General features: G+C 37.7%; 1 protein-coding gene across 2 annotated transcripts in view; it reads right to left on the minus strand.

The window, feature by feature from the left end:
- Nucleotides 1-13,164: 13,164 nt before the first annotated feature.
- The window catches only part of LOC149131841 (uncharacterized), a 23,728-nt gene continuing 9,392 nt past the window's right edge, over nucleotides 13,165-27,500 (minus strand). For both annotated transcript variants that reach the window (XM_089337500.1, XM_089337499.1), the window contains exon 2: nucleotides 13,165-14,212. The gene's annotated coding sequence lies outside the window, so the exon portion shown is untranslated. The remainder of the gene's footprint in view (nucleotides 14,213-27,500) is intronic.

The following is a 27,500-nucleotide window of genomic DNA, read 5'->3' on the forward strand; positions in this document are numbered from 1 at the left end:
TAGCTTTGATTATCTTGTGACAATGTAGTTACTGCCATTAGCATTGATGTATAATATAATATTTATATTAATTAATAATCAATCAAGATATCATATTTTGAATCTGACAACCTATTAGATGCATCGATTGTTGATAGGTCGTCTGCAAGTGTAACTGTATTATGACGCTGTTCATGCATATTATCACACACCGACACACAAATGATGAGAGAAGCGCTGAGAATGAGTACGTATGTAGGACTATGTGAAAGTATGTATATACGAGGAGATCTCTCACACACCTTTCTCTCCCTCTTTTGTATGTTTGTACATAGTTATGCACATACATACATAATACATAGAGACACAAACACAAGCTCGTGTCTATTCATACGTACATACATATATATTTATATATTTATATTTACATATATGTATTAGTGTATGTATGTATGTATGTATGTATGTATGTAAGTATATATATATATACGAAATACCTTTATTTCTGTATATACGTGTCTGCATACGCATACACACATACACACACACAAACACAGACACACATATAAAGTGACAGAGGAAGAGGAGGAAAGACAGGGTATCTTGTGTGCACAAATAGATACACAACTGCAACTATTAACTTTAGCATTCCAATGAAGAAACCTTGGATCTTGGTTAGAAACCGGCTCATTCTGTCTTGGCAGGAAACCTTGAAATAACTACTGGGATTACTTTTGTGTGGAATTTCCTTGGCCAAATCCTAGTATGTTCTCCTATTTTCTCTTGTTCTTTGACCACAGTATTGATGTCCGTAGATATAGCCACACCTTTGATGGCGCACTGTTTTTCCCTTTGTCCAGAACGATAATGTCTGGTCGGCTTGCATGAGTTTGGCGATCAGTTTATGCATTAAAATCCCATAAGGTCTTCTCTATTACACTTTCTGTTTTATGTTGCTACCATTTTCTTCCTACTTAAAATCCTCTGTGAAGTAATATGTCCCAGTGTCGTTCTTTGGCCACACAGTCGTACTTGCGTCTAAATTCCTTCTGTGCCAAAGAACTTCATCAACTTATGTGCACACCAAAATCCCCGTTCTCATTTGGCCTTAATGAAATTCATCTGTGATGACTGGCCTTGTGCAACCATTTTGAGCCATTCGCTTCATTATGAGTCCTACCGCTGCTATTATTATTATTATTATTATTATTATTATTATTATTATTATTATTATTATTTTTATTATTATTATTATTGTTATTATTATTACTATTATCATTATTATTATTATTATTATTATTATTATTATTATTATTATTATTATTATTATCATTATTGTTATTATTATTATCGTTGTTGTTGTTGATAATAGTAGTAGGTTTAGCAGCAGCCGTAGTGATTTTTTAGTACGAATATTACTTTTTATTTTCTTTTATTTTCCATTCTAAAAGATGTTGCTTGCTAAACATATTCATTGTCAACGCATAGATTCACACAAACCGACGCAAACGCCAAATTAATTTTGAAAGTAGCAAAAATATCAATAAAACGCAAAAGATTGTAAATAAAAAAATAAACATAAACATTACCAACGAAAACCAAATAGATAAAACACACAAATAAAAACCAAGCAAAACAAAAACAGACATTTTAATAAGATCTGGAAACATTATTCTAAGGAAGAAATGATGGCAAAAGTTCATAGCTGAAGAAGATAATTCAGCGGACGGTTTTATAAGTACTTTTTATATATTTTTATAGAATTCATAAGTATTTTCCCATACATGTTTATATAATTTATATATAGTTCAGCTATATGTTTCTTAACGCTTATTATTGTCACATATACACATATCTTTTCTACTTAAAAACAACCGTAACAAGGAGGGCAACAACAAATGTAGCAGCAACGGTAACAACAGTAGCACCAACAAAGGCAATAATGTTAACAACTATAGAAATATGAACAAAAAAAAAGTAACAGCATGTACAAGAAAAAATATAAAAGACAGATCCCAACCAAGAGGATATATAAAGTACTTCAAGATTTCTACGATTCATTCCACATCCTGCAACTTAGAGAAATTATATTTAAAAATGTCTCCGTTGAGCAATTAACGAAAGAAATATCTCGGTAGATTTTCCAAAGAATATTTCTTAATTGACAGGAAATCAAATTTGTATTTCTTGTGTATATGTATGTTGTGTATATATACATACGTGTGTGTGTGCTTATATATATATATATATATATATATATATATATATACATAAATACATACATACATACATACACTCACACACATACATATGTATGTATGCTTGTGTTTAGCATGTGCGCGCGCGCGTATGTGTGTGTGTGTATTTGTTTTCTACTATTGTTGACTACTATTGGAAAATTTCTTTTTCTTTTTCATTATCAGAAATTTTACTTTTTTTTAAAGATTATTCTATTTATTTATTTCCCATTTAAAATTCTTGAAAATTTGTTTTTCGCGATGTTCCTATTGTTCTGTTCTTGCTTTGGTTATTACTATGTATCCACATTAGTGACTGACAATTCATTTTCTTTTTCTCCTCCTCCTTCTTCTTTTACTACTACTACTACTACTACTACTACTACTACTACTACTACTACTACTACTACTACTACTACTACTGCTGCTGTTACTACTACTACTACTGCTACTACTACTACTACTACTACTACTACTACTGCTGCTGCTGTTACTACTACTACTACTACTACTACTACTACTACTACTACTACTAATAATAATAATAATAATAATAATAATAATAATGATAAGAATAACAACAGTAAAAAGAATATAAATACAATAATAACAACGATAATGATGATGATGATGATGATGATGATGATAATGATGACGATGATGATGATGATGATGATGATGATGATAATAATAATAATAATAATAATAATAATAATAATAATAATAATAATAATAACGACAACAATAATACGTGTTTGCTTTTTTGTAAAGTATATAATGAAATATGGCACCCATAATATAGTATACATTATATAATATAGCTTCGTAATAAAATGAAATGTTATATAGGCATAAAAGAAATGTGTAAACAAATATTATTGATATGTTGTTATAAATATTTTTGTCTCAAAAGTATCAGTTTCATACAGCGATGTACAGTCGTCAGTAAGTGACAGCGATGTGGACAGTATAGCAAAAGCACACAAGTACTTCTGCTACCTCTACTACTACTACTACTACTACTACTACTACTACTACTACTACTACTACTACTACTACTACTACTACCGTGTGAATAGATAATTACAATCCATATCAATATCAGTTCATATGCTCTCGATCAAATTGGACAGCAAGCTGACACCGCTTCTTTCTGTTTGCTGTAGTTTTTTCAACATCCGGTCACGTGATATTGGTCTCTCTCGTGTCAGTTATGAATGTTCTTAACCATGTAGGTTTCGCTGTTCCTTCCTTTTACCCTCCGATGTTGCCCATTTGAAAAGTGTTTTAGAATGGCTTTGTTCTCGTAATCGGAGTATGTAACCTGTTAGTTTTACCCATCGTTCTAGGATGATTTCGTTACAAGGTCTCGTGTTGGTTCAAAACGTTTTCATTGGATACGTGCTTTTGAGATAAAACTTTCGAATTCAAATGACACCTTAAACGAATGATTAATTCTTGGTTTCGGTGTCCTATATATTAGTCGCTCAAGTTATGACACCTTGCTATGATAGGATTCATTATTTAAATAACAAAGAGCGGAGGAATTGTAGAACTGGTAAGCTGAACAGACTAAACGCCTTAAGGTGTTTATTTACAATTCCATCATGTATCAAACGTCTTTAGTTGTTAATGTTTGTGTCTATACTGAAAATATTGAATTCATCTTTGGTAGAGTCAATGGAATACCAGCGTCTACTCGGTTCGATTCTATCGATTACAGAATTCACCCTTCGCATATTTATAACTTTGGTGATGTCGAATATTATTAGAAAGAGAAATATTTATTGCGCATCCTGTCACTTATCTTGCTTGTATTCCTCAAATAAGCCATTTTTTTTATAGAAACCGATATCGATGAGGATTAGGTTGATTCAAATTATTTCAATGTTTAAAAGTAGTCTTTACTATTTGAAGTCATGTGAACGCTTTCAAATTAATACTTTTATAGCTGTCAGGACACTATTAAATATCTTCCCTTCCAGGAGACGGGCTAGTCTCATTAATACACATTCATATTTCGTTGGTTTTCAATACAGAGATATTATTAGCTTTTCCTTGATGGTTGTTCAATATCTATGTTTGAAAATAAGATTTTATTATTTTATGTTGAATTCATAAATTTAAATACTTCATTTTCCTTCCATATTGCAAGTTAGCTTTAACTGCAAGATATTAGTAGTGACTAGAGTAATTTATATTATGGTATTTCGTCAATTAAAATATATAATATTCGTCTAAAAGATGGCAGAAGTAGGACTTACACAAGAACCGATAGCAATGCCATCACATAAATGTTTAAGGTAGTGAAAGAGAAGGCAAGGCACTGACAAAACTTCTATGTGGTCAACTGAACTGGTAAAAATAGTAACTAAATATTTCTCATATCACACCTAACTGTTATAGTTTTCTGTTAAAAAATTGAGATAGATTATGTTTGAAATATAGAAAAACCACGGTTAGGAGTGCGTTGATTATAGGACTGAGTGGCTAGGGCCGAGATGAAGTTGGCTGATATGCAATAACAACAACAACCAAAGCAGTAACTGTGTACTAACAAAAATCTCGTCTCGAATTGTTAAAGGTTTATTCTCAGCATTGAAAAACAATCCACCTTTATAGAGCTAACGAAGGAGAAGCCATATGGTCATAAGCGTGTTAGAAATAGCAGCTAAATTGTCTTCATATCACAGGCTACTATTTAAGAGAAGGGCTAGTTCACACAGTCTTTTTAGACAGTATCTGAATAAAAAAAAAATGATGGTTTTGGAAGTTTTTGATCATAAGTTTACTCAATAAATCTGACCTGCGTGAGAGAAATCTAAACAAAAACAAAAAAAAACCTTAAGGAGAAAGAGAGAAAAAGTTGACCAGAGCTTAGATTTATTTATCTGTTGCGTGGTTATATTAAACAATAATTTATTGCCGCGTGGTGGGGAGAGGAGGAGACTGCAAAGATATAAAGTGTAAGAAAATGATGCGTAATGCTAGATGTAAAGTGAAACTGTGAAAACAAACGGGAGTGATAACAAGGTTGCAGAAGAATTTACGGTCGTAGCTGGGAACTCGGGTAACGCAAACGAGGAGCAAATAACGGAGCGCTTATTTATCAACGTTGGCCTGTTGTGTAGAAAAGAATAATATTCAAATTATTCACGGGGGAGGTATTATGTGATTACACACGCACACACACACACACACGCACACACGCACACACACGCACACACACACATATGTAATATATACACATACATGCATACATAAGTGTGTGTGGCAATACATTAACAAGACATTTATAGAAAGTTTACTAGATACGTGCATCCTTGCCCCCCCTCACATTCTCTCTCTTTCGCTCTTTCTCACACACACACACTCTCTCTCTCTCTCTCTCTCTCTCTCTCTCTCTCTATATATATATATATATATATATATATATATATATATATATATATATATGTTTGTGTGTGTGTGTGTGTAAACGTATGTGTAATATACTACACAATACTACACAAATATAAAATGTATATATATGTATTCTATAATATTATTTATATTTATACATATATGTGTAGACAGTCGCACGTATACACGCATACACATATATATACAACACATACACACACGCTTTCTCTCTCACTCAGTCTGTCACTCTCAACCTCTCGCTCTTTCGTTCTCACACGTACACCATATTTTTGCTGTTATTTCTATAATATTAATAACTGTCGAACAGCAAAAAAGAAGAAAAATAGAAAGAAAGAAAAGCTTGAATGAGGATTAAAACCAAAAATCAATAATTGATCTGCAGTGAGTAGGTATCGATAGTATTAAATAACAAATAGTAAAATTAAAAAAAAACAAAACCAAAAAAACGCCACCATTCCCATTGATTGGTGTCTGACTATTTGAGGTGACAATGACCCCTAGACTTGCCAGAACATTATTATGGACACTCCACGATGAAATTTATATCATATATCAGAAGCCCAACTGATTATCTTAGGAAAACAAAATCAAAAGCTTCGATTTTTTTTATGATGCCTCTTGTAGTTCTGAGTGCAGAGTTGTATATTTTTTTGTTTTTTACGCAGAGTAAATGTTCAGAATAATTCTTTTTCAGAGTCTTCCGCACTAACCCATAGATAAGTGGAAGATATCCTTCCACCTGAGAACTGGTCTCTCTGTGTACAACAAGTCGCTAAGTATTACCTGATGACCAAAGGAACCATCGCTGGTTTTTGAATAGTCGATTAAGTGTCAAATCTGACCGCGTTTACCCCAGTCCCAACAATTCACTTCCTTGGATTTATAGCATTTTATGGTCCACGAAAGGATGAAAAAATAAAACGATCATGGTTGGATTTGAACTCAGAGCCCAGAGAATCGGAACATGTGCCGTAATGTATTCAATGGAATGTTCCAAAAAAATCTGCCGATGTGTAATAGAGGCGTCGATATTGTTTGAAAAGCGCTTATAATGCAAATTAAATTTTTAAAAAAGTGAAAGCAGATAGACGGAACGTAAACCAACAGTTTGCAGTTCATATCGTATTTCCATATTTTGGGTATAAAAACCTTTATCAAGAGAAAATAGGAGAGGGTGATGAACTGATATATTTTACTCACATATATATATGAAGCGTGTGCGATATGAACTGAGTCATATATCATATATAACCAATCCACTTTATACAACTCGCGTCTGTTGTCAATATATGAAATCAGATTAATAATGAGGATAATCTCCTTAATCCCGAAATTACTCACGTTTTCTTTTTAAGTTTCATGGTAACAGTGATGACATCGGCAAGGTATTTCCTCAAGTGTTTCTTAACTGATGTATTTGTGCGAATTTCTCTCTTCTTCAATATTTTTTCTTATATAACTTCGCTTAAGACCGAAGGAAACCTCGCAGTCCACTTTTCGAAATTATTAAACCTAACGACAAAAAGGGAGAAAGATGTTTTTATACCGAAAATCTGGTGTGAATACTTTCAACAAAGTCGAACACTAAAAATATACAAAACCCAGGTGGCGCTGTTAATACTGGCAAAGGCTTAATTCTTCTATCCAATGACATGTTCCCGCAGTTGCTGTCTACTAATTCTTGTTCATGTTAATCAATATTTGTGAAAATACGAACATTTAGTAGAGTCTAAGGTTTAAAACGGAATGGGTGGAACTTACAATGGAGCCTCTCTTGGGTTCTCCATCTAATACAGATATTAAGCAAACATTTCTCGTGCTTCAGCATGGCCACAGTTCTCGAGCTGAAACTATAAAAAGAAATCACATAGAAACATTTCAAAAACAAAGCAAACAAAAATGAAAGATATTCTAATGGACTCCAAGCAGCAGCATCCATCCACCCACAAACGGGAGTTCAATATCATGAGTAGCAGCAGAAGTAGAACCAGCAGCAACAACAATAGCAAGACTACTACTACTACTACTACTACTACCACTACTACTACTACCACCACGACCACCATCATGTTGGCATAATCGTTAGGGCTTCGAAAACATTTTGGGGTGGCGATTCCTTTCGATTCTACGTTCTGAGTTCAAATTATGTCGAGGTCAATTTTAACTGTTACCTTGCCAGAGTTAAAATGGAAAAAAAAGGAACACTTATAATAATAATAAGTGCCACTCATAATAATTATTGCGAAGTTAACTTCTTCTTCTTCTTCTTCTTCTTCTTCTTCTTCTTTTTCTTCTTCTTCTTCTTCTCTTCTTCTTAATTATTTTCATTTCTGTACTAGTTCCATTATTATGCCACTTTTTGTATCTCTTTTGTTACATTTCCCTCAGAATTTGTTAGACTGTTCCATACTTGATGCCACACATTCCACAAAAGGAGCGATTTACTACTCTTCTGTATTTGGAACTTGGTGTAATTAGTTCTCAGAGATTGTCCTTTCGCACCACTTTTCCTTACGCACCTCCAACGGTTGGTCTTGTCTTTCCAATTGATTCCAAAATCAATAGTTACCGGATAGTTACCATATCAAATGTCAGCTCTAATTTTCCCTCTTGATTATAACCAATATCCTTCTTTTATGCTAATCAGCAACTTCAAACTTCTTACTTTCAACCGCATAGGGATTACATCAACATTCCGAACCATGCCATTCATCTCCTAATTTAGTTGTTCTGAATTTGTTGGAATCGTATATTCTATTTATAATGCATGATGCGTGGTTCATAACTCTTCATCTTTGCATCTATAGCACCTACCCATTATTTCACCTCTTCAGTTACCGTATTAATCTTGTTTCAGCTGATATTGTACTCCCCTGCCAGTTGTTCAATCTTACCTCTTTACTATTATTATTATTATTATTATTATTATTATTGTTATTATTTACTTTTAATCTGCATGCTTGTTACAGTCACTTGCCGAGAAACACCCAGCGTCTTAGCGCGTGTGAAGGATAAGAGATGTTATAGTATGAAAGAAATCTTGAAGAGGGAAAGTGGCAGGGGCAGTAGTGAAATATCTTCATGCTATACAACAGACATTTAAATTGATAGGGTTTTTCTAAGGATGTGGTGAGTCCTTGTCAGCACGCTGTTTTGGATTTCTGAGACATGGTTCTCCTGGGATATTATCAAGATATTTTTGACGGGCGCCCACAATAACAGGAACAGTTCTCTTTAAGATTCCACATCTTTTGTGTTTCAATTTCCAGGTCCTTCTATTTACTTAATTTGTCAAATTCCTTTACAGATATATTTTTATCAATGGGAACACTTACATCTATTAGTCTACAAGTTTTTTTTTTTCTTTTTGTCTTTAATGACTATGTCTGGTTGTTTAGCCTGTATCCTTCTGTCTGCATTGACTGGAAAATTTCGGAGGATAGTTACATTTCTATCTTGAAAGACTATTATTATTATTATTATTATTATTATTATTATTATTATTTTATTTTCTCTTAATCACAGGTTTTGTTGGAGTTCTTGGAGTCTTGCATGCATAGAGGGCTTGCTACCTGCAGTCTACAGTACCATGCTATTCGTTCTCTCCAGCTATGTAATACTTTCCTGGTTATTCTGGCTGTGCCAAGGAGGCAAATCTTTTGTAACAGTTCTACTGGACACTATTCCAATTTTTTTTATGTTCTTCTTGATGTCTTCTGATACTATTTACAAGCACCCAACAATTATTGGCACTATCTTCACCTTCTACCTTTTCTATAGCCTGGCTACTTCGTACTTAACAGAGTTGTACCTATCTATGGTTTCGCCTTCCTTCTTGACTATTCATGAAAGTGATAAGTTAATTCCATCGACACCAGTTTTCAACTGGTACTTATTTTACCGACTCCGGGACGATGAAAAGTAAAATCCACTCCGGTAGCATTTGAACTTAGAATATAATGTCGGAAGAAATGCGACTAAACATTGTTTGAAGCGTGGTAACGTTTCTACTAGCTCACTGCCATATCAACAACAACAACAATAACAACAGCATATATACCTCACTATATGACATCTATTACAGACAATCAATCTGTCGTTAGCTTCTATTCAGCTTGATGTCACTCGGCTCGTCTTCCAGCAGGTCGAACATTTAATTCTTCTTTTATCTGTGTTACTTTATTATCAAAGTACAAAGTTCCCTTTGTCCATCAGATAACAATTTCCTGGATGAGTGTTGTAAACCTCAATAATGCACACTACATAGTAGTGTGTCACAATAAAAATATATGAAGGTGGATGGAAAAATCTAAAACTAATAATAATGAAAGCAACCATTCTTTTCATCTCGATAAAATAGACAACAGAGGTTTTGTCGCCAAGAATAGCAGTCAATGTAAGCCAATAAATATATTTTGCTGAACTCAGTAACTCAAATGACAGTGATTTGTCACCAACCAAGAAACGAGAACGCCATTGATCTAACTTGAATAAAAGCAGACGATATGCGTTTGACACTATTAAAACTAGTTCAGTCAATACAATAATGGAGACAATTAATGATATTCTAATAGCCTCATGGAAAGAGAGTAATAAAACCTACCTCCATACCCACTACACACGCGCGCGTGCTCGCACACACACGTCTGCGTAAGACAGTAAACCTGAGTATTAGTAACGTTTTATGGTTATTTGAGTATACATATCTATGTGTATAAATATATGTGATAGAAAACAGATAAACATTACTATATATATGGTGATGTTTATCTGTTTTTGATCATATATATTTACATACATACATACATACATACATATACACATATGTACATATATATATATATATATATATATATATATATATATATATATACACACACACACACAAATTTTGACAACCGTCATCCATACTAACAGTGTCACCATAATCCTTGTCACAATCATCATCATCACCACCATCAACATCGCCATCTTCTCTACACGTCGTCATTTTCACCGTTACTTGCAACAAAATGGTGTCGTATCCAGGACAGTGATTTGGCAGCGAACTCAAGAGGCTTCTAATGCTAGTTGCGTGTGAGGACGTGCAGTTCCGTTCACTCATTCGCTAAAGCAAATAAATATTCGATCGATTAATTAAAAGAGTTCTTGCTGCTGTTGCTAGCCGCAGGTTACGACTGATAGGACAAGATAAACATATAATCGCTTTTCATTCCTGATGTGACCAGAACACATATTCCTTTATAATAGCATACACTGGATAATTCTATCTAGTGGGAAAGTGTGTGAAAACAACAAAACAAGAAAATCAAACAACAATAAACAACGAACATGTCTCTATAGTGTATAGCTTTAATGTTAAACTGAGACGACTTAATACTGAGTGTCCCAGAATTGATTATGTATTTCAATGAAATCAAGCCAAAAAAAAAAAAAACTGACAGAATTTTATGTTTATTACACAATTATGATTCCAAAACAAATAGAATTATATATCTACGTAAAACGTTTGTTGAAGATTTTCAATATATGCTCCGTCCGAATCCCTGCAAATTTCAAATTTATTCTTAGCGTTGCGAAACACATTTTTGAATTATTTCAGGAGTTATCTCCTGCACTGCTAACTAAATACGTTCAGCTGAACTATTGCTCCATCCTCGAGATGGAGGTAGTAGAAATGATTGCTTCCAAATTGAAAAAAAGCTGTCGTGGACAGATAAGCGAAATCCAACAGGAATTAAAATAAAACTATAAGGAAAATTATAAAAATTATAGAATTAGAAACTGAACTTTTAAAAAAATTGTCCGAGTTCACCGAAATACATTGTTAATTCAGGGAAACTAGAATGCGATAAAAAAAAAACAGGAATTAGCAGTAAACAATAAAGAGTTATTAAGTGGAGTTTATGAGGAATAGAAGAAATATTACCAGAAAACAGTGAACACCAGTTAAAGATTTTTTTATTAATTTTGCGCTGTACGAAAAAATAAAGAATGAGTGTGTACTCAATGTCTTGGATAGAGTTCTTTTGATAACATTTGATGTGGTGTTAGAAGGCATTTTATGATTTACTTCTGTCACCTGTAGAAGCACTGAGGCGTTGGAAGGTGTTTTGAAGTGTTCAGTTCAGGTGTGGACTCCTGGAATTGTTACCGTAATAAGATGGCATCGTTCATATCCCAGCAGAAGCGGTTCCCTCCTCTACGTGGACGTGTGTGATCAGAAATGGCCATCCGCTCACCGCAACAAATCTGTGTGTGAAAAATCATTCTAACGGTAGAGTTGGTTGCATTTGTTACTGTCAAGTATTTATGCCCCGTTCTGGTAAACTATCCTAACACTCTGGAAATTATCAAACTGGTGACGTCAAAGACCTCATAACCAAGTTCTGCCAAAATATATCTAGTAGGTATCCAACCAAAATTGACCAAGCCATGCCAATATGAAGACCAAACTGGCCGGCTGAAAATATATTTCTTATAAGCAAAACGTTTGATAATCTTAAATAACTTAATATTCAACACAAATGAAATTTATCTAAATATTTCATTCATTATTCACTTTTTTCCTTTATTTCTTTATTTAGTTGCTATGAGCCTGTCTTTGCTGCAGCAAAAACTCAAATTTGTAAAGTTTTTCTTTTACATACAAATATGTATTATTCTTCATTAAGTTACTCAACTTCTTTAATATCTCTCTTAAAATTATCAGATATTGAATTAATGTTGTTTTATTGAGAATGCTTTTAAAAAAGTCTTTCATGCTCATCATTACCGCTGCTAAGTTATCATACGACCGGAAATTCTCTGTAGTTGTCTGCACTTTTCTTGATATAATTGTAATATAATTGTAACGCACTAATATTAATTGTTTTTTCCTCGCTGCAATTATTTGCAGTTAGTTATTTTCTGTTTTAGTAGTCCACATATCAAATCAATCGGTCGTCATTTTTCTCTTATTCTTTAATAGTGTCTCTACGTGATTTAAACTCTAAACAATTCTCTATTTTCTCACAACTGCCAATAAAATGTCTTGTTTAGCGATCCTCATGCAACTGCTTCAGCAAGTACGGTGAAAGAGAAGTTAGTGGTTTCCTCATAATTAGACACAACCACGTCAGCCTTGTTCCATGGGCATTTCTAAATACTCTATTTTTTCCCTCACTAATCACAAGCAACTTTCTCTCTCTCTCTCTCTCTCTCTCTCTCTCTCTCTCTCTCTCTCTCTCTCTCTCTGTATATATATATATATATATATATATGTATATATATATATGAAAGAATTTACGAAAAAAAACAACAGACGAAGACAGGTGGTGTAAACAACAAATGGATGTATTAATTTAATGCTCGAGAATAGAGAAAGTCTTTGACGTTTCGAGCCTACGCTCTTCAACTGAAAGTAACACAGAAAGAAACAAGGAGAGAAACAAGGAGAAAAATATATAAATGTCTATATATATATATATATATATATATATATATATATATATATAGAGGGGTTGGACAGAATAATGGAAACACCTTAAAATTTCAAACAAATTTATTTTAATATGGGGCAGGACCGCCTTTGGCAGTAATTACAGCTTGAATTCTACGAGATATGGACTTGTACAAAGTTTGAGTTGTTTCTAAAGGAATTTTTGTCCATTCTTCAGCTAAAACAGTCTCCAGTTCTTGTAGTGGTGATAGTGGAGGATATCGACTCCTTACTTGTTTTTCTAAATTGCATCATAAATGTTCAATAATATCGAGATCTGAGGACTGTGGTGGCCAGATAAGATGTTCAACTTCACTATAATGTTCCTGGTGCCATTCAGTAACAACTTTAGCTGTGTGAATTGGTGCTTTATCATCCTGAATTTGATCAGATAAAATACTTAAATATTCTTGACTATCAATTCTGCCATGAAGGGAAACCATTGGGCCATCGGATTTCCAAGATATAGCCTCCCACCCCAGATCATCACAGATCCTCCTCCATGCTTAACAGTTGCAAGAAGGCAGTCTGGGTCAAATGTTTCTTTTGGCAGTCTCCACACGTATACTCGGCGGGTGGTCGGAAATAGGGTAAAGGATGACTTGTCTGAGAAAATAACAATCTTCCACTGTTCTAGGGACCAATTCTGTAGGTTTTACTCCAATCTAAAAGCTTTGCAACGTTTGTTTTCGAAAGTAGTGGTTTTCTGATTGCAGCCCTCCTGTGAAATCCGGCGTTGTGCAGCTCCCGGTAAACAGTGTTTGTGGAAACTGGGTTCTCGAGGTGGTCATTAAGCTCTGCAGTAATTTTGGGAGCTGTATTTTTGTGATCCTTTCTAACAATTCACGTAAGAGTCTGACGGTCCCTATTTGAAAGTTTTGGTTTCCTTCCGGTGTTTTATTTCGACAAGGAAGTTTTCCCTCTTTCTCACAGGCTGTTATTACTTTCGAGACAGTACTTCTTGGTACACTAAGCATTTCGGCTGTTTTCGTTACGCTAGCACCTGCCATACGAGCACCAGCAATTTGACCTCTTTAAAAGTCCGTTAGATCTCTCAGTTTAATGAATTTTAATTACCTTTATCAGATGATATCTGAAAAGAAACAGCAATTTTAGAAAAACATATTAAGCAACACTAATAATAAATCAAAAAACATAAAAATGAACATGCTTTTGATGGTTTAATAAATATTCCAAAATTATGATGCTATGATACTAGGTGTTTCCATTATTTTGTCCAACCGCTGTATATATATATATATATATATATATATATACTATCTGACGAGTATTGGTCCACATTCTACATAAACTATATATATACACGTATATGTGTTTAATAATGGAATCTGCTGTACTATATATCACGTGTCTACCTATCCAATTCCGTTTTTGCCTATGACTATTTCTATTTAAAGTTTTGCTTGTATTTCAACATATTTCAAGTGTGTTTATGTGCATTTAATTGTCTGTGTGTTAATGAGCTGAATATGGCCTCCACATCTAAGCCTTGTGAGTATCGACAGACAGATAAAAAGTTAGATAGATAGATAGGTAGACAGATAGATAGATAGATAGATAGATAGATAGATAGATAGATAGATAGATAGACTGATAGATAGATAGATAGATAGATAGATAGATAGATAGATATATACACACAGATACATTTCTTTTATTAGCCACACAGGGCTCAACGAAGATGGGACAAATACAATGTAGAGCTTTTCTTTTTGGGAGGGGGAAGGAAGGAAAAAAAAAAAAAAAAAAAAAAAAAATTGGTGGTGTCGATCAAAAGGGATCGTAGGAAGGGAAAAAGGGGCAGTTCGATCAAAAGGGATCGAAAAAAAAAGAAAAGGAAAGGCCGATCAATAGGGATCGTGTATCACACAGTAATGTTCTCGTGTAAAAAGAGGGGAGGACAGTTTAGGTTTAGCCGTGGAAGGAAAAGCCCACGGAAAAGACCACGGTAACCTTGGTCAATATTCTCATTGAAGAAACTATAACAGTAAGTGACTCTCTTTTGCCTTTTTGTTTTATTTTTATTTTTTCTTGTTCATAGGGTTATGCTCAAGATGGCTCCGTCGTTCACACGTGCCATCCTTGCTACATTCACCCATCTTTTTTTGAAGCATTCACTAGACAAGACTTCCCTTTCTACTCTCAACTTCCTCTTCAGGTGATACTTGAAGAAGTTGATGAGAGATTGCCCAGAGAGGAAAGTCTTTGTCTCTAGACCTTTCAGACGCGTCCACCATACACATTCTTTCGCCATAGCCACAAGTACGATGAAAATAGCTCTTCCTTCCCGTTTAAAGGAAGGAGGCGCGACAATATTCACGATAGACTCGGCTGATAGACCGACTCGTCCCACACGCGATAGCAGTTGTTCGACGTAAGCCCACAGCTCGGAAATGGTGGGACACTGTACGAGTGCGTGCAGAACGGTTTCGTCGCTCTGCCGGCATCTCGGACAGGTCGGCCCCGTGTTTCTCGAGCCATGCCTGTAGAGCTTATCCCGAACGGGTAGTGCTTCTCGATAGCACTGCCAAGCCAGGGATCTCTGGAAGTTGTCCATAGGTCCCGGCCCGAAGGTCGTCTTAAACAGGCGGGTCAGGTATTCCTCGTCGACGCCCAGGTTCGCCCCGAGATCGTCGTCGTACCTTCCCTCCACTAATCCACTATAGAATGCGTTAGTTGTGATGCAGTCGCTCAAGGTTGACCCGGGTTGTTGGAGTTGCCGAAGAGCAGCGCGACACTCGCGGTGCCATTCGCCCTTCCTCGGCCTCTTCTTGATCCACGACTGCAGTTCGGTCATGGAGACGAGCTGCGGGAAAGCGCGCCGCACAAACGGTGACCACACCTGTTCACCGCTGTCTACGTAGAGCCGGAGATGTCGCAGTCTCAGCGCGTGTCTGCGCATCATCAACCACGGCATGCCCAGTCCTCCTTTTAACGGGTGTTGGCAGCAAACGGATCGCCTAACCATCGGAACGCTTCCTTTCCACAAGAAGCGGAAGAGGATGCGCTCCAGTTTGGTGATGGTAGGGTCGGGACAAGGAACGACGGTCAGGCGGTAGTAGATGACGGACGCGATGTACGTGTTCGCCACCTCCGCCCGACCTTTCAGGGAAAGCTTCCTCTCGGCCCATTGCCGGGCTAGAGTGGCCACCCTTCTCGTTATCTCGTCCCAGTTCTTCTCCGTTTGGAGGTCTGGACCAAACCAGACCCCGAGCATCTCAACCGGACCGTCAGTCCAACGTCCCACGACGGAAGCGCTACTTGACGGCATGGGGTTGCTTCTCCAGGTGCCGAGCCGCAAGCCCACTGACTTATCCCGGTTGATTTTCGCTCCCGTTACCGCTTCGTAGTCTCTCAGTGTCTCGCCGACAAGCTCGATGTGCTTTTGGCTAGACACTATGACGGTGACGTCGTCCGCGTATGCCGACACGCTCGTCCCGCATCCCAACTCTCGCGGGATGCCCCTCAGCGTCGCCAGCTTCCGCAGTAGTGGCTCGAGAGTCAACACGTACAGAAGCGACGAGAGGGGGCATCCCTGACGGACCGAACGTGCAATGTCGAAGGGTCTTGATAGATGCCCATTGACGCGAACTACCGAACGGATGCCTCTGTACAAGGCAGCCATCCAGCCGCGGAAAATGGGACCGAAGCCGGCTGCTATGAGGACAGCCTCCAAGTATTGGTGGTCTACCCTATCGAAAGCTTTCGATTGATCTAAATTGATCAGGGCCCCACCCATGCCAGGTTCCTTAACTACCCTCTCTATGATGTAGCGCATCAGATGGAGGTTGTCATGGATGCTCCTGCCCGGCACCGCGCACGTTTGCGCCTTGCCGATCAGTTTCTCGATGACAAGCGCCAACCGCTTGGCTAACACCTTGGCCAAAATTTTCAAGTCTGCATTGAGCAGAGTGATGGGCCTAAAGTTATCTATGACGTCCCCCTTGTTTGGATCTTTCTTCAGCAGCGTTACGGCTCCTCGACTCACAAAACCGGGATTGCTCCCGTTTTGCTGCCAGTTGCAGTACACCGCCACCAAGACGTCTCCAAACAAGTCTGGCTTACAGTTGTAAAGCTCGTAGGGCAGACCATCCAAACCCGGAGATTTGTCCCTCGAGCATCCCGCCATCGCGTCCCTCACTTCCGCCGCCGTGATGGCACCTTCGCAGCACTCCGCTTCTCTTGCCGAGAGTCGTGGCAAGCTGTGCAGGTAGGCACTGAAGTCCACCCTGCGTTCTCGCTCGCCATTCGTCCCAAACAGTCGAGCAAAGTGCCGCTGAAAGGCCTCACACATTTTGCTTGGCTCGAGCAGTTCGCGCCCCTGTTCGTCCACCAGAGACCGAATGGTGGCTTTGTTGCCCTGTTGCGCCTCTGCCACCCGGGCCTCTCGTGCGGCTCCAACACCTTCGTTTCTTAGAGCACGCATCCTAGCCCTGACAACGCACCCTTCGTGTTTGGCGTTGAAGTGTTGGTCAAGGGCCAACCTCGCCGCCAAAACGTCGGATGCGATGCCACTTCTAATTGCCTCTTCTAGCTTCTTAACTAGTTCACCCTCTACTCTGTTTCTGTCTATGGCTAGTGCTTTGCTATACCTAACCGCTTCTGCTTTTATTGCTCTCTTGAGGGCAAACCACCATTTGTTATTGATGATGGCTCCTGTCAAAGCCCTCTTTACTAACGTGCTAATCCGGTCTCTGAAAACTGGTCTCGACGGGAAAGACGCGTTTAGTTTCCAGTAACCGGAGCCCTGCCTATGTGTCTTATCTAAGTCTAGCGTACACGTCACAAGTTTGTGATCCGTGTAGCTGACTATGTGAAATTGTGGACACCCTATGCTATCTCTATCTACTCTCCTACACAGTATTCTATCTAGATACGATCTCGACGACCCGATGCGGTTTGTCCATGTCCACATTGGCGCATTCGGGTAATCGAGTCGGTACCTGTCAGACAGTTGAAAGCGTCTGAGCAGGTCTTTGAGGCATTTGCATCCCCGTCTATTCCTATCTCTGCCCACATAGTCTAGATGCGTGTCCAAGGTAGCATTCCAATCCCCCACTAAAAGTAAAGGACGAGACGTTCCTAGGAATACTTCTAGACGTCGAAAGAAATCCGGCCTACCTGTTAAAGGTGGTGCGTATACTGATATGAGTCGAAAAGCACGCCCATCGCTGCCATCGACATCCAGAACAACCAATCTACCCTCCGGGTCTATGAATACTGTCTTTACTTCGAGATCCAGACTCTTGCGAAAGAGTACCGCCGTGCCACTACCGCCCATTCTCGGCAGACAGGGAGAAAAATAAATGTTAAACTCTCTGCCAAACATGGACGATAGGGCCCGCGGATCATGGAGTCTGGTCTCGCTTATGGCTACACACAGATAGATAGATAGGTAGATAGATAGATAGATAGATAGATAGATAGATAGATATTCCACCGATTCTGGCGCCGATTCATTAGTAAAGGGTTTTAAATAATGTTGCCAATAATGGTCTCCTAGATTTGAGAGAATCAGGATCGATGATGTCGTTCTGGATATTTGATGGGTTCATACTTTTTCTGTTGCAGTTGCTGCTGTTGGAATGTTCCACGCACTGTTAATAGTGAGGAGGATGGTGCGAAAGAAAAAAAACACAGGTGAGATAGAAGAAAAGAAAGCCAGAGAAAAAAAAAAGAAAAGAAAGAAAAAAAGGAAAGCAAGAAATGAAATGACACAAAACGTGAATAACATGACAGAAGAAGAAGAAGAAGAAGAAAAAGGTTGAGGACGATGAGGAGGAAGTAGAGGAGGAAAAGCAGGAAGTGGAGTGAATGGTGAGAACGATGATATTGGCGATGATTTTTTAAATGCTTTTAGTCGTGTAAAACGGAAGGACCTAAAACGGGTTACAGGTTCAGAGAGGTGTCATGAGAAGGGAAAGTTATCCTCAATCTTGGTCAACCATTTGTAAGAGAGCAGACTTTGCTCGAGGTAGCCAAGGCATCAAGTATGATGTTAAACTGGCCGAGAGATTAAGCCTGTGGCGCTTGGAGGTAACATGTGGCACATAGAGGAAAAAGACTACTGTTACTTTACGTGTGTGTGTGTGTGTGTGTGTGTGTGCCTCTGTCTTTATGTTTCTCTCTCTCTCACTACATACACACGCACACATACACACACACACATTTATATATTTGTGTTGTGTGTGTGCGTATTTATGTGTGTGTGTATGTATATATATATATATATATATATATATATATATACAAACACACACAAATAGGTGCATAGGTGCAAGAGAGGTTCTGTGGTAGGAAGCTTGCTTCTCAACTACATGGTTCTGGGTTCAGTCCCACTGCATGACACCTTGATCAAGTGTCTCCTACTATATAACCTCGGGCTGACAAAAGCGTTGTGAGTGGAAGAAATGGAGGAATGGAAAGCAAAAATCCGAAAACAGAATTATCGAAAGTGGATGAGATTGTCAAGTTTACAAAACGATGGTAGTGCAGAATTGGAGTAAAGACATTTGTATGTTTTCTTACAGGAAGTGAAGGGAAATAATGAGATGGAGAACGGTCACTGGAATCTGAAAGAATGAAATGAGAATGAAAGAATGACATTCTGGTGGCAGATGGATGGAATGATAAAATCAAAACATACATTTAGACATCGATCACCTAAAAAGAAAATGACCTTTAGAAAATAAATGAAAGAATCAATCAATCGATAAGTAAAGGAAAATAACAAACCACGACCAAAGATTGATTTCATGATGATGATGATGATTAATTTTATAGAAACGAGCATACATATACACATGTACATACAAATACATCGAAAATGCGTATCCTGCTCTCTCTGTGTAGGTGTGTGGCTAGCTTTCTGGGAATACGATCATAAAATCGTGGTTCGATTCATGTTTTTGAACAAGGTTTATTTTTCCCATTTTTTTTCAGTTAAACTCAACAGAAAATTAACACCAGCAGAGTGTCGGGCAATCCTCTCTCTTCAGCTGTAACATTACCGATGTTCCTCTGGGCCCTTGGTAGGAGGCAAAAGAACGTCTCTATGTCTGCTACCAAAACATGGCTACTTAAAACAGCTAGAAAAGAAGCTGCAAATGTTATCAGATCACAGTCGAGGGTCGGCTGAGCACATTTCTGTGTATGGGATTAGATGAGTGTGTGCGTCAGTGTGTATGTATGTGAGTTTGTGTGTTCGTATACTTGTATGCATATGTATGTATATATATATAGGAGTGACTGTGTGGTAAGAAACTTACTTACCAGCCACATGATTCCGGGTTCAGTCCTACTGCGTGGCATCTTGGGCAAGTCTTTTCTACTGTATCTTCGGGCCAACCAAAGCCTTCTGATTGGATTTGGTTGGCGAAAGCTGAAAGAAGCCCGTCGTATATATATATATATATATATATATATATATATATATATATATATATATATATATATATGTTTGTGTGTCAGTGTTTGCCCCTCCCATCGCTTGAAAATGAAAGAAGTCCGTCGTGTATATATATATATATATATATATATATATATATATTTTTGTCTCCCCCAACATCGCTTGACAACCGATGCTGGTGTGTTTACGTCCCCGTAACTTAGCGGCTCGGCAAAAAAGACCGATAAAATAAGTACTACGCTTACAAAGAATAAGTCCTGGGGGTCTATTTTCTCGACTAAAGGCGATCGGTGTTCCAGCATGGCCGCAGTCAAATGACTGAAACAAGTAAAAGAATAAAAGAATATATATATATATATATATATATATATATATATATATATATATATATGTGTGTGTGTTTGTAAGAAAAACAAAGACGAAAACAGGTGTATGTACAACAAGCAAGGGTATGAGTTTGACGCTCGGGAAAAATGGAAAAGTCGTTTACGTTTCGAGCCTGCGCTCTTCAACAGAAAGGAATAAGAGGAAATGAACAGAAAGAGGATGAAAAAAACGTGTTGAGTTCAGTGATACATACACTTACATCAATGTGTATATATGCGTGTGCATATGACATGTTGGTAGTCAAAAGTTTAGAGTTTCTTAATATTTATAAAAGTATTAATGCACATGTATACGACATATAAAGTGCACATCTAGAAGACTTGCTACCACGAAGTTTTTCTCTACCAAAATCCAATCGTGAATCGTAGGCGAAACTCTCTTAGTGACGAGTAGTGGAATCATCACCGGAACCACGTGGCTGGGAATCGAAATTTGTAATGACACGGCCATACTCGTAACTTAATTCAGAAGTGTATCATTATGCTGTGTGTGTGTGTGTGTGTGTGTGTGTGTGTGTGTGTGTGTGTGTGTATGTGTCATAAACTGTGAAAAAAACTAGAAAAAACTCGTAGAAAGATGTAGTAGCAGACGACCCTACAGGTTAGTCACGGTTGGAACACTTTTAATCATGCCTGCTCTATCATCGTTGGCTTGGGTTAAATAAGTACAGTAACAACGACGATACAAATCAACACACATGCTCACAATGATTCCTAGAAATAGAAACAAAATATCCCTCGAATCACACGCAACAATCTTGGGAAAGATAATGGCTACTGTCATAGTCACCAGGGTGACAGTTAAGGAACCCTTTTGAACATGATGTGATAGGGGAGGGGTATCGATTCCGGATTAACGTGGGCTTTATGAATATGGTTATAGGGGGTATATCGAGTCGAGACTAACGTGGGGTCTAAGAAGAAGAAGAACAACAACAACCACACCGTCTGCAGCTGCAGCAGTAAAACCAAACAAAATGCATTATTTTAGAAATGGAGCAAAGAAAATCCAGAAGAACAACATTCGACATTGGCATAACTCGAAGAAAATTACAATGAAAAAGAAACAAAAAACAAAAACAAAAAAGCAACAACAATAACAACAATAATAATAAAAATAATGGATTAAAAAATTGGCACAAAGTCAGTAATTTCAGGAGAGGGTGGTAATCATTCGATAACATCGACCCCAGTCAGTAACTGGTACTTAATTTGTCGACCCCGAAAAGATAAAATGCAAAGCCGACCTCGGAGTTTTATCATTGAAAGTTAAGATAGATGAAATGCCGCTAAACATTTTGTTCGTCGCACTAACGATACTACCAGCTCGTCTCCTTAACAACAACAACAACAATAATAACAATGAGAATATACAAAAGGCACTGTGCACGCATGTGTTTGTGTCCGTGAGTATGTAAGAGTGCGGATATGCGCGTGCACTTGTGTATATATTCGTTGATGTTAAATTTCAGACGCACATTACAAACTCCCTATACATTTGAGCATATGGCATATCATACGAAAGAAACTTAAGGTCTTGGAGGAGCCGTAAGAACACCATAGAGGCATGTAACATGTCTTGGGGATTCTAGACCAGCTGGTGCTCATCAATTTCCAAGTGCTCTCACAGAAAAATAATTAAAAAAACAGAACGTAAGAAAGAGTTAGACGAAGATCTCGATAAAGGTCTGGAATAGTATTTTTGGAGTTAAAGATGAAAGACGAAGTTTGCCACAGCGGCATTTGAACCCAGAATGCAGTGAGCCGAAGCGATAATTACAAAGTAGAGGCCCAATAAATTAAAACGGATGTAGGTGTGTGAATATTATTGTGTGGTAGGGCAGGCGCAACGGCCCAGTGGTTAGGGCAGCGGACTCGCGGTCATAGGATCGCGGTTTCGATTCCAAAACCGGGCGTTGTGAGTGTTTATTGAGCGAAAACAATTAAAGCTCCACGAGGCTCCGGCAGGAGATGGTGGCGAACCTTGCTGTACTCTTCCACCACAACTTTCTGTAACTCTTACTTTCTGTTTCTGTTGTGCCTGTAATTCAAAGGTTCAGCCTTGTCACACTGTGTCACGCTGAATATTCCAGAGAACTACGTTAAGGGTACACGTGTCTGTGGAGTGCTCAGCCACTTGCACGTTAATTTCACGAGCAGACTGTTCCGTTGATCGGATCGATTGGAACCCTCGACGTCGTGAGCGTCGGAGTGCCAACAACATTATTGTGTGGTGGGAGTGTGCCTGTTCTGCGTGCCTCTGTGTGTGTGTGTGTGTATGTGCGTGCGTGCGCGCGTGTGTTTTATGGGTGTAAGCATGTGTGTGTGACTGCGCTGAGTGTATGTGTGCATATGAATGCGTGCGTTTCGGTGTGTGTTTGTTGGTTGTGCAGTAGTTTGTGTGTTTATCCACCCCTAATATCGCCGATTTCCTTGGAGTTCGCTTCGTAATACCGACCCCAACACCAAATAATTCGGACAAATATCTTTTACTAAATCAATGTGAAGTTTGTCAGTGAAATATCGGGATTTAGTAAGGGAACGTCTGCTATGGATTGGTGTGGCAGTTCCCAAAATTCAGTCTTGTCATTCTGTGCCACATTGGCTTTGGTCGAGAATTATGTCAATGGTACAACATGTCTGAGGAATACTCGATCACTTATTCTTTAGGTCAATACACAGGTTTTTTTGTTCTTTTTCAATCGAATACTCATTGTTTAAATGACGGAGATCCACTTACATTTTCTATCTATCTATCTATCTATCTATCTATCTATCTATCTATCTATGTGTCTGTCTGTCTGTCTGTCTGTCTATCTATCTGTCTGTTTGTCTGTCTCTGTGTCTCTCTCTCTGTCTGTTTGTCTCTCTCTCTGTGTCTCTCTCCGTCTCTCTCTACGTCTGTCTATCTATCTATCTATCTATCTATACCCAATGTCTATACATATATATAGAAGCACATAAGTGTATATCGATGGGGAAACTGGAGGAAGAAGAAGTCATGCTTGTGATATAATTATTTATTCGAAGCCGATGCTTCACATGAATGTTTCTTGGAGTTTTAAGCGATTTTCAATCAGTAATAATTGAAGGAACTCACGAAGCTCTAGCAATACTGAGGGAGCGAAATATCTATCTATCTATCTATCTATCTATCTATCTATCTATCTATCTATCTATCTATCTATCTATCTATCTATCTGTACACACACAAACACACACATACACACACACATATATGCATGCATATATATATAAATGCATAGAATGCGTGTGTATATATACATATGTGGAGGGACGCACGTGTCAGTGTTTGTGGGTGTATGTGTGTGTGTGCGTGTGTGTATGTGTGTCTGTGCATGTATGCATAAATGAATGCTTATATGCTATTGTATATTGTGTTTATTTTCATATAAACTTACCTATACACACACAGAAACACATACCTCTCAATTTATCTGTCTATGAATAAATGGTGCATAGTTGTAGACATATTTTCATTTGTCTTGACATGCAAACATACACGTGTGAATAGAAATGTAGTCGCGCAAATACATGTATAAGCCGGTGCACGTGTGTGTGTGTGTGTGTGTGTGTGTGTGTGTGTGTGCGTGTGTGTGTGCATGTGTGTACGTTTGTGTGTGTGTGTGTGTGTGTGTGTTTGTGTGTTTGTGTGTGTGTGTGTCGGTGTGTGTGTGTGTGTGTGTACAACTAAATATAAACATGAAGACACATAAGTTTGTGCAAATCTATCGGAAATGCCTTAAGAGTACATTGCCAGCTTAAGAGAAGCCATGCATGTTGATAAAAATCAATCTAGCAACAAGTGGTTTCAAATGTACGAAACTTTGGCTGTGCTGTCCAAACAAAATATCAATTCTTTCTCGTATGCTACTTATTCTACGCCAACATTTCGTACCTCTGGTTGAATTCCCTCATATCTTCTTGGAGCCACAAACACGTGCTTGCTCACGCACAATGTAATGTATGAGTTCTGTTTTGTGGTGACAAAAACATAAGTTTTATGATTCACTTCTTTTTGATAATGAAGTGAATTACAACTGGCGCTTGTCTTTATACTTCCAGAAGAATATTCCTCCCAAATTACAATATCTTTTTCTACACATAATTTGCCGCGGTTTTGCTTTAAAATCTTGGAAGTTAAAAACTAAATAGTTTCCACTCTCATTGACCCTCTTCTCTCTCTCTCCTCTCTCTCTCTTTCCTCTCTCTCTCTTCTCTCTCTCTCTCCTATCTCTCTCTCCCCTCTCCCTCCCTCTCTGCAAACAGCTTTTATATACATCTAACTCTGCAAAGGAAGTCAAGTTACATTCACATAAATAGACAAAAACTGCTGAATATTTATCGTAATAGAAATTACCCACTTCGTTCTGTCTGTGAGTGCGTGGGTATACACACACAGACACACACAGACACAGACATAGACACACATAGACACACAAGCACACACACACACACACACACACACACACACACAATATATATATATTATATATTATTTTGATATAATATATATCATTGTGTATAATATATGTGTGTGTATCTGTGTGTGCGGGCACCTGTGTACCTGTGTGTGCTTGTTTGTGCGTGTAATTCTTTGTCAGTGTGAGTGTGTGTGTGTGTGTGTGTGTGTGTGTGTGCATGTCTGTATTACATGTCATGTCTAATAGCCCGTCAGGTGACATTCCGGCAGTGGTTTAACAAAGTAGTTGCGCTAGAAAGTCTTTATATTTATCGAAAACTCGGTGTAGAGAAGAAGGGATATATCAGCTTCCAGGGAATATATCAATGTAAATGAACGCTAATACGAACTTTGGTGAATACTCCGTCCAACTGATCAAACACACCCCAATCACACACGCACACGCACACGCACGCGCCCATGCGTGTCTGTATTTATGCTATCAAAAGTTGGCAGTCTCATCTAAGTTTTGTACTTGGTTGTTTTCGACTATGGATGACAAAAAAATCAATTTGCAGCATTTGCAAAGTTAGATATTAGATGTCTGGAATAACAGTCAACCGTATCGGTTCGTCCTCTTAAGAAAAGCGGAAAAACGACAAATGGATAATGTGATTCTCTTTCCTTTGTTTTGATCAGTGATCTTCTCGAACAGGATTCACCATGGGCTAAACAACAAGGAAAAACAAATTCAGTTGTAGACAGCTTAAACAGTAGGGTCATTGGTGCAACATGGTTAAGCTTGTGTATAAGTGCATCGAGACATGTAAGGATGGTCACATTTGGACTCAAATCATGCTATATCAGATCAATCAAGGCAAACTTAATGATGGGTGGAGCGGAAATTAACAACAAATCCAATGTATTCGGTGAGGTTCTGATATAATTAATACATCTCTCTACTCCTAACAATGGTTTGAGTTGTGTATTACTATTTGCAATATGTGACATATCTTAGTGTACTTTACAACTCTAACTTTAAAATATACACACATATACATCTATGCGTATATATTTATATATGTACATATATAGTCCCTTTTTTGTATCATCTAACTGTCTGGATGTTTTGCGTACTTGCCCCATTTTTGTATTATATATCTATCTATCTATATATATATATATATATATATATATATATATATATATATTTACATATATATAGATGTATATATATATCCACATACACACACACACATATATATACATACACATATACATACAGAGATATCTCCATATTACCACGTATATATATATATATGTGTATATATTCATACATACATACACATACACACACACACATATATGTAAACACGTGTTCTTGTTTGTTTGCGCGAGCATGTATAAAGAGTGACTGAAAACGGAGGAAACGGGAGAGAGAGAGAGAGAGAGAGAGAGAGAGAGAGAGAGAGAGAGGAAGAGGTAGAAAAAGAAGGTAAAGAGAGGAGGATGAGATACATGTAATCAAATTGACATTCGGAATGACCTCGACCTTCATGTGCAAATGCCGATGCATTAATGGAGAAACGTCAATCAATACACCTGTTAAGTTACACATACACACACATACACGCACACACCTACGCGCACGCACACACACATACACACACACACACACACACACACACACAAACACACACACACAAACAAACAAAAACACTCAAACTCACACATATATTCGAGTATATACATATCTATGCATGTTTGTACACAGAAAAGCATAAATATACATATAAACATGCCTGTATAGTTACATACATCAACTCTCTCTCTCACTCTCTCATTCGCTTTCTCTCTCATTCGCTCTCTCTCTCTCTCTCTCTCTCATGCTCTCTCTCTCACTCTCCTGCATATATGAACTTAACTGCAGTTGAAAAATAAGTTTAGTCACTTACCGCACATGAATCTTAGATCAAATATTTCCAAGGTATCCAATTAGATTATTACAATGACCCACGGGTAAAAATCAAGACGGAAATTGTAACAAGGTTTATCATATATTTATCTAATTCAGAAATAATACAATATATTTATGTCATTATTTATCCAACTCCCATCGTAGACTTTGCACACATATCTCTTT

Source organism: Octopus bimaculoides, chromosome 19 (assembly GCF_046866305.1).
Source record: "Octopus bimaculoides isolate indiv1 chromosome 19, ASM4686630v1, whole genome shotgun sequence".
NCBI lineage: Eukaryota > Metazoa > Mollusca > Cephalopoda > Octopoda > Octopodidae > Octopus > Octopus bimaculoides.